Below are 9,314 nucleotides of genomic sequence, written 5' to 3'. Positions count from 1 at the left end.
ATTTATAAGAGGGGGAGTTTCAGAAACGGCTTTATTATTATGACAGGATTCAAGGAAAGGTGCTTACGCACAGTTTTGTGCACGCTACTAGTTCATTAATGTGAGCATAGAAGAAAAACACACAGTTTACTTTGTAATGCTTGTTGGAAGACAAAGCTTCCACGTTTTCCCCACAAAGTACTATTTGAAAGTTATTGAGGTTTTTGCCAAGATCGTAGAGCACAGCATGGCTCCTCTGGCAATCTGCAAACACTGGACAGATAACACAGAAACATCTCCTCTGAACTTGTCACTGTAAGAAGTGGCAGGGTGGATTTTTATTAAAAATTTATAATTTAAATACTAAAAAGCATTTCCAGAGATTTGATTTCAGGAGGTGATCTCATTACAGAAATTTTTGTAACACTATTCTCTAATAACAGGATAATATTTAAGCCACTGGGCAATTTTTTGACATACTGAAGTTTTATTACTCTTTATGAAATGATCTGCATTTATTTCATTTAGATACTTTCTTACTTCTATTTTAACAAAATTCCTTTTCACCAAGTTTGTAAAATCCTCAGAGTGAATGGAGGGTGCCCATTTCTGCTTCCCCATAATAATGAGACACACTTTGATTAAGCAGTCAGCCTCCAAATCTTTACTACAGGCCAGGCAGCAAAGTTCTTCATTTATTTATTTAAACCATAATCTTTATTGCACAGCTAATTGATTTTCTCAAGATGAGCTAGATACCGCACCAGCTGCTCTCTTGGGTTTAGGTGTTGATTCTTCACAGAATCTGTGCCTGAATCTGTAGTGTATAGTTTTTAGGTACTTTACCCGACCAATTCCAGTGTGTTTCATCTTTTAGCCTTGGCATTCCAATTATACTTTCTGTTGCGCTTGGCAGGGTAGCCACACTTACCACAGGTTGACTTCTGAAGGTGGTAGGCCTTGGAACCATGGCAGAGGCACAGTGTGTGTATCTTGCTGCTGTACTTTCTAAATGATGTTCCTTTCTTCCACTCTCTTCTGCAGCCCAGACCAAAAAGCTACTTATCTTTTTTTTTTTATTTTGAAGGGAGCTATTTATTTATTTGAAGGAAGAGTTACAGAGCTAGAGGGAGAGAGGAGAGAGGAGAGAGAGAGAGAGAGAGAGAGAAAGAGAGAATCTTTCATCCTCTGGTTCATTCCCCAGAAGGCTGCAACACCCAGATGGTTGCAACAGCCATAGCTGGGCCAGGCGGAAGCCAGGATCCAGGATCCAGGAGTTTCATCAGGTCTGCCACGTGAGTGCAGGGACCCAAGCACTAGAACCATCTTCTGCTTCCTTCCCAAGCATGGAAGCAAGGAACTGGATTGGAAGTAGAGCAGCCAGGACTGGAACCAGATTGTAAGCAGTAGGTCAACAGCTGTATCACAATGCTGACCACAGATTTCTCTGCTTTCATGTTCTTTCTTGAATGCCAGGTAAAAAGAATTTGATAGAAGTCTAATGTAGGGGCTTTACCTCATTTGACAGTGTCAGAATGTTTGAGAAGGCTTCTGTGAAGAAATATATTGAGGCTGAGATTCAAGTGGAGGAACCTTATTCTCCATAGACTGTAAAAAAAATCTAGATTTTAAATTGACAATACATATCTGTACAAAACTATTTTTTATAATGTGTATGTGTACTGCCGTTAATTCTTATATTTATGTAAACTTTAAATTATATAATATTCATTAATAAAGGGTTGTTTTTAATATCTGAGTAATTCCTTCACTTCTCTTCTAAATTAGCAGTGCTCTACATTGAATGTTTATGTCCTCCTGCAAAATCCATTTGTCAAATTATGTCCTCCTCCAAAATTCATTTGTCAGATCCTTACCCCAAGATGAAAAAGGCGGTGTGGACTTTGGGAGGTGATTAGGTCTTGAGGACAGAGGCTTCATGAATGGGACTCTTGCTCTTTTTTTTTTTTTTTTTTTTTTTTTTTTGACAGGCAGAGTGGATAGTGAGAAAGAGAGACAGAGAGAAATGTCTTCCTTTTGCCGTTGGTTCACCCTCCAATGGCCGCCATGGCTGGTGCGCTGCGGCTGGCGCACCGCGCTGATCCGAAGCCAGGAGCCAGGTGCTTCTCCTGGTCTCCCATGGGGTGCAGGGCCCAAGCACTTGGGCCATCCTCCACTGCCTTCCCAGGCCACAGCAGAGAGCTGGCCTGGAAGAGGGGCAACCGGGACAGAATCCAGCGCCCCGACTGGGACTGGAACCGGTGTGCCGGTGCCGCTAGGTGGAGGATTAGCCTAGTGAGCCGCAGCGCCGGCCGGGACTCTTGCTCTTATATAAGGGTTCTCAGAGGTTTCACTGCCCCTGCCACCATGTGAGGCTTCAGCAAAAAGACAGCTTTTTGTTTACCATAAGACAGCCCTCACTACATGGTGATTCAGCTGCCTGTCTGATCTAGGACATCCAGTGTCCACCACTGTGAGAAATTTCTTTTGATGACAGTGACTCAGAGTATGTATTTTTACAGCAGCCTGAACAGACTAAGATAGCTGTTTTATATCCAACAAACAAATAGCATTCTATATTATACAAAATGAAACACCAGATTTTGTAAATGATTCACTAAAGTTTATAGAAGCACATTTATCACTAAAATTGTCAGGCATATTTTCCAATGACATAAACAAATTATCAGTATAATCACAATGGCTAGTCACAAGATTGGATTTATTTAATTTCATATCATATTCCATTGACATTTGAGTCTAAATATCATTCTGAAGTCTATGAAAAAAATAATAGCAATGGATCAATGGATATACCTAAGTTTTCCCCTCTCTTACTCTCAGCCCTCCCCACTCCTGCCACAGTCTGTTTGCATTAGTTTTGAATAAACCTATGATATGTTAAGACTAAGTTGTCGTAACCTATATTCATCATGTCACATACCTTGCAAGAATCTGGTCACATCTCTAACTCTAAAATGTAGTGCACTGTCACAGTAGTTTTTAAAGTAGCATAGTTTGAACACCTACCCTAATAATTTTATCGTTGTCACAGGACATAAACTAAACAACATGTATGGTTAGAAGAGCATGACTGGGTGGAAATCATCCATCCTCCTGAGTGTAAAGTGCACCATGTTAAAATGATCTTTTGCTCAATAAGATTATGACTTTTTGTCTTTTCTTTCAATAAGCACCCCCCAAACACTATTAAGGTTCAATGTAAATTAAAATATAATTTAGAAAAAGTTGTTTCAAGTCTAGTGTGCAATCAAGAAACTATAATGGTGAGGGAATACACTTCAGGGTCACAATACCTCACTTCAAATCTAGAATCTATTGCTTAGGCTATTTGACCTGTGAGTCTCAAACTCATCAGCATAAAAGGACTATGATAGAATCTACTGCATCTCATAGTTGTGAGGCTTAAGTGAGGTAATATAGTCATTATGTATTCATTTATTTCAACATTATTTTAAGCCTTCTATAAGCTAAGTATCTTACAGAGTTTCACTTTCACTTTGGATGTCAGAACAAATATTGTAACACTTTACTCCTTCATCACACTCTCCTTGATTAACATTTTCAATAACTTTATATTCAGCCACAGAATTTGCTAGTAAAGTTAACTGGATCCATATTTCTTGATGGATTAATTTAGTCTACAGACTGTTCACGACTCTAACAAAGTGTCAATGAATTCTAGGAAGAGAGCATTGAGAAGTCTTGTTACTGAATTTTGTTGAGTGTCCTCTTTTTTACTAGATTGTCTTTTCTTGAAAAATAGATCACAAGAAAAACCTTGCTTTTAACAACACATTTTTTATAAGAAAGAGTGTCAAATGAATATTTTCAAGAAGAAATCCAGCACTGAACTTAAACTGATTGATATACACAAAATAAACAAGTTTTACCTTGTGTTACTGAGATCATTTATTTCAATTACACTCAGATTCTCTATTCTAAACAATCTTTTTGATTTTTATGGCCTCTGCAAAGAATGAAAGGGAAGAAAAAGAAGGAGGAAGAGGAGCTTGAGGAGGAGAAGGAGGAAGAGAAAAAGGAAGAGAAAGAGAGGACCAAAATTCACCTCTAGAAACTCAGTTTGCAATCTTAGCTTCTCTGGTGCAGTGTTTCCTGAATAGATCAGCCTTAATGCCTATTGGTTTGTTTACTTAACAATGAAGTCAAGGACAAAATATTCTCTTTGGCTTTCCTTTTGTGTTATAGTGAATAACTAGAATACTTGCAATTTACTCTATCACTGAGTTTAAAAAAATTAATGGCAACTAAGTCTTCTGATTTTTACTTCTTTCATAAGAAAATATACGGTTAGGGTGCTGTCACCTTAAGGTATCTTTTCAAGTATTGAGAATAATCAGATATTTACTAAGGTTTGCAAAGGTATATGAAAAAAAAATCAGAAATGAGAATCAAATGAAAACATCTACATTCTTATATATATGATGTACTTTAAAATGAGGATTGGAGAAATGTCCATGCCAATGCCAAGGAGATGTAAATTGTCCTTGACTGAGTACCTTGACTACATGTAGAACATTGCAGTTAAATTGAGTCTCTTACTGTGTTCACGTGGAATAGACATTTGACATCATTTGCAAAAGAGCTCAACTATATGAACTATTGAATAGAATGTTGGGACTGGCAATGTGGCAAAATGGTTTAAGTTGTTGTCTGCAGTGCCGGCATTCCATATGGGCACCGATTTAAGTCCTGACTGCTCTACTTCCAATCCAACTCCCTGCTGATGTGCCTGAGAAAGCAGCAGAAGATGGTCCAAGCCTTGGGCCCTTTCATCCATGTGGGATCCTGGGAGTAGCTCCTGGCTCCTGGCTCTGGCCTGGCCCAACCCTGGCAGTTGAGGCCATTTTGCGAGTGAACCAGTGGATGGAAGCTCGCTCTCACTCTCTCTCTCTCTCTCTCTCTATATATATATATATATCCCTCTCTCTACATAACTCTTTCTTTCTATGTAACTCTGACTTTCATATAAATAAATAAATCTTTTTTAAAACACAGAATGTTATATAGGCCACGAATGCTACATGAAATGTTATTCATTTCTATTATACAATTTTCTTATGACAGAGTTGTTAATATTTTGGAGTGACTTCTCAACTCATTTTGGAAGCTTAACTTTGCAATCTCCCTTCTTGTATGTTGAAAGGCACTGATGATAAGATCTATTTGGTGGTTGGTGGCATTGTACCTTTGTGATTTTGGTCTCTTGTCTCGTATTTCACCTAAGAGCATAAAAGTTTTTACCGAACCAGAAAAAATTTCAGAATCACCTGTTTCTTTTTTTATTTTTTATTTACTTATTTGATAGGTAGAGTTATAGACAGTGAGAGAGAGAGAGAGAGAGAGAGAGAGAAGGAAAGGTCTTCCTTCCGTTGGTTCACTCCCCAAATGGCTGCTCTGGATGGCACTGCGCTGATCCAAAGCCAGGAGCCAGGTGCTTCCTCCTGGTCTCCCATGGGGGTGCAGGGGCCCAAGCAACTGGGCCATCCTCCACTGCCCTCCTGGGCCACAGAAGAGAGCTGGATTGGAAGAAGAGCAACCAGGACTAGAACCGAGCACCCATATGGGATGCTGGTGCTACAGGCGAAGGATTAACCAAGTGAGCCACGGCGCCGGCCCCAAAATCAACTGTTTCAACCATAGAGTTTACTGAATGACAAATTGAAGCCATGTAAGCTAATGTAGCATGACGTTTAGGGGCATGGATAATGTAATTGTTGCAGACTTTCACTCCTATTTTCTAACTGATTAGGCAAGGTTACTTTCATAACTCCCAGGCCTTACTTTACTTATTTGTGTAATGACCCCTAAAATAACGTCATTCTCATAGGTTGTGAGGAGTAAATGAGAAAAAGGCTAGATAAAGGGCAATTCCTAATTTATTACTGAGACAGGCTTAGGGAAGGAGAGTCTTACACTGCTTTTTTTTTTAAAGATTTATTTATTTGAAAGTCAGAGTTACGCAGAGAAGCAGAGAAAGAGAGAGAGAGAGAGAGAGAGAGAGAGAGAGAGATCCTCCATCAGCTGGTTCATTCCCCAGTTGCCCACAACGGTTGGAGCTGTGCAGATTGAAGCCAGGAGCCAGGAGCTTCTTCCAGGTCTTCCACATGGGTGCAGGGGCCCAAGAACTTGGGCCATCTTCTACTACTTTCCCAGGCCATAGCAGAGAGCTGGATCGGAAGTGGAGCAGCTGTGACTTGAACTGACAACCATGTGGGATGCCGGCACTGCAGGCAGTAGCTTTACCTGCTACACCATAGCACCGGCCACAGAGTTTCAGTTTTAAACGAATCCTTTGTTGATCATATGTTGGTGACTTCACATGTCTTCACTATTCTAAACAATGGAGTAGTCTTGATGAGGATCTGAAAAAAATTTCTGAGCCCAAATAAATGGCCCTTTTCTTAGATAATCCCCCAGCAACATGTTAACTTATGAGTATAATTAACTGAAATTTATTGGCTCATGGTCCTAAATGCTGAAAATTCCAAGATCAAGAGTCTTCTTGCTGCATTATACTATGGCAGAAAACAGAAACGCAAGAGAGAGAGAGAGAGAGAACAAGAACAAGAGATCAAACGTGAAATTTTAAGTCCTCTTCTAATCAGCATTAATACATTCATGGTCATGGAATTCTCATGGCCTAGACACTTCTCTCATTAGGACTCACCTCCAAACATCTTTAAACTGGGAATTAAATGTTTAACAAATGTTCCAAAGTACAACTTTTAGATTATAGCGACTTTTTCCCCCCAGGACCTCCCTCCTACTTGCAATTATCCCATCTCTCACTCCCTCTCCCATCCCATTCTTCATCAAGATTTATTTGCAATTATCTTTATATACAGAAGATCAATTTAATATATACTAAGTAAAGATTTCAACAGATTGCACCCACACAGGAATACAAAGTGTAAAGTACTGTTTGAGTACTAGTAATACCATGAATTCACATAGTACAATACATTAAGGACAGAAATCCTACATGGGGAGTAAGTGCACAGTAACTCCTGTTGTTAAAAATTGACACTCTTATTTATGGCGTCAGTAATCACCTGAGGCTCTTGTCATGAGCTGCCAAGGCTATGGAAGCCTCTTGAGTTCTCCAACTCTGATATTATTTAGACAAGGCCATAGTCAAAGTGGAAGTTCTCTCCTCCCTTCGGAGAAAGGTACCTCCTTCTTTTATGACCCGTTCTTTCCGCTGGGATCTCACTCACAGAGATCTTTCATTTAGGTCATTTTTTTTTTTTTTTTTTTTTTTTTTTGCCAGAGTGTCTTGGCTTTCCATGCCTGAAATACTCTCATGCGCATTTTAGCCAGATTCAAACGCCGTAAGAGCTGATTCTGAGGCCAGAGTACTATTTAGGACATCTGCCATTCTATGAGTCTGCTGTGTATCTCGCTTCCCATGTTGGATTGTTCTCTCCTTTTTAATTCTATCAGTTAGTATTAGCAGACACTGATCTTGTGTATGTGATCCCTTTGACACTTAATCCTATCATTATGATCAATTATGAACTGAAACTGATCTCTTTGACTAGTGAGATGGCATTGGTACCTGCCACCTTGTTGAGATTGAATTGGAATCCCCTGGCACGTTTCTAACTCTACCATTAGGGGTAATTCCCAGTGAGTATGTGCCAAACTGTACCTCTCCTCCCTCTCTTATTTCCACTCTTACATTTAACAGGGATCACTTTTCAGTTAAATTTAAATGCCTAAGAATAATTGTGTGTTAATTATAGAGTTCAACCAATGGTATTAAGTAGAACAAAAAAATACTAAAAGGATAAATTATTAAGTTGTTCCTTCACAGTCAGGACAAGGGCTGATCAAGTCATTATTTCTCATAGTGTCCATTTCACTTCAACAGGTTTCCTTTTAGGTGCTCAGTTAGTTCTAGCCATGATGGGCTTTTCTATTACTTTGCCTCTCAATGGATAGTAGAGAGAAGAACAGTTTGTTGGGGACTTGGTTTGCAACTGATTTATAAGCGACTGTTTGTGTTTGTGAAAAATGTGATTCTTCAGTTGATGTTCAGTTTCTCCTAATCATGTCATGCTCCTCTTTCCCGTTCCTCACCTCATGAACCTCATGAAAACTTTCTGTTCTAGGAGCTTTCTCTCTCTCGCTCTCTCTCTCTCTCTCTCTCCTTTTCTCTCTCTCTCTCTCTCACTCTCTGTCACACACACACACATGTGTGCACACACACAGAAAGATTACAGGAACCCACAATATTTTTTTCTGACTCATACTCTGCTTTTGATAAACTTCAGAAATTTTATTGCATTGGCTTTTATTTCCACAATACAGGACAGTATTAATTGTCAATAAAATATTAATTCTTTGTGTCTTTCCAATAATGGAACACAAGTGGAATTGGGAGGGCAAATTTTACCATTAAAAGCTTATTTCACCTTATCTAGATTCCTGTGTGGTTGGTGCTGGCTTTATGGCCCAAATATGGTCTACAAGATATAAGCAATAAAATCAGTGGGGCTTCCAAATAAGCTATTATTTTCTGAATTAAAAAAATCAGCTCAGGATTGACTATTTTGTCTTGCTGCCCTTTTTCCTTCTTGGGCACTATGATAATATCTCCATTTAGAACATTCATTGTCTGATTATGAGGGTGACAAATATCAAGGATGGCATAACAGGAATCTGAAAAGAACCCTAGTGTTTGGCAGCTTTTTTGAGCAACATTTTAAAGTACATACTGAGACTACACACTTCAAGACTTATTGTCACATCATAAAAAGAAAATCTTGAGTATTTGCAAACTCTAAGTTATGGATAAGGCAATTCTTTTCTTCATAAAATATAAGGAGATCCATGCTCAGCATCTGGGATAAGGCTGGTGAGTGGAGACAGAGCTGTTTCCAAACTACAACTGAAGATCTTCAATAATAGAAATAATAGAAGTGGCAATATTACAAAGGTATATTTTGATATATTATCTTATAATATGTGGAAATTGCCTATCTCACAGTAATGATTTTGCAAATTGGAGTTAATTATTTTTAGTGGCAGGGTGAGAACCGGAAAACTTATGTTCCCTGATTCCAATATTCTTCTCATTATACTACTATATGGATCAGTAATCCAAGCAACATCGAAAGCCTAAAGCCAGTAATTCACTATATATATATATATATATATATATATATATATATATATAGTCTCTTTCTTTTGAGAAGGAGCCTATTACATAGATACTAGAAGGAAAAGAGTCTAAAGAGTTCTTATTGGAATCTCAAAGTTTTTTTTTTTTTTATTATTTTCTTTTC

The 9,314-nt window shown here is 38.5% G+C and overlaps 1 pseudogene; it reads right to left on the bottom strand.

Annotated features, from left to right (window-relative positions):
• Positions 1 to 720: 720 nt before the first annotated feature.
• Positions 721 to 9,314, bottom strand: part of LOC108177173 (large ribosomal subunit protein eL37 pseudogene) — a 38,269-nt pseudogene continuing 29,675 nt past the window's right edge.

Source organism: Oryctolagus cuniculus, chromosome 10 (assembly GCF_964237555.1).
Source record: "Oryctolagus cuniculus chromosome 10, mOryCun1.1, whole genome shotgun sequence".
Taxonomy (NCBI): Eukaryota; Metazoa; Chordata; class Mammalia; order Lagomorpha; family Leporidae; genus Oryctolagus; species Oryctolagus cuniculus.
The sequence above is the reverse complement of the archived record's forward strand: the minus strand, read 5'-3'. Positions and strand labels throughout refer to the sequence as shown.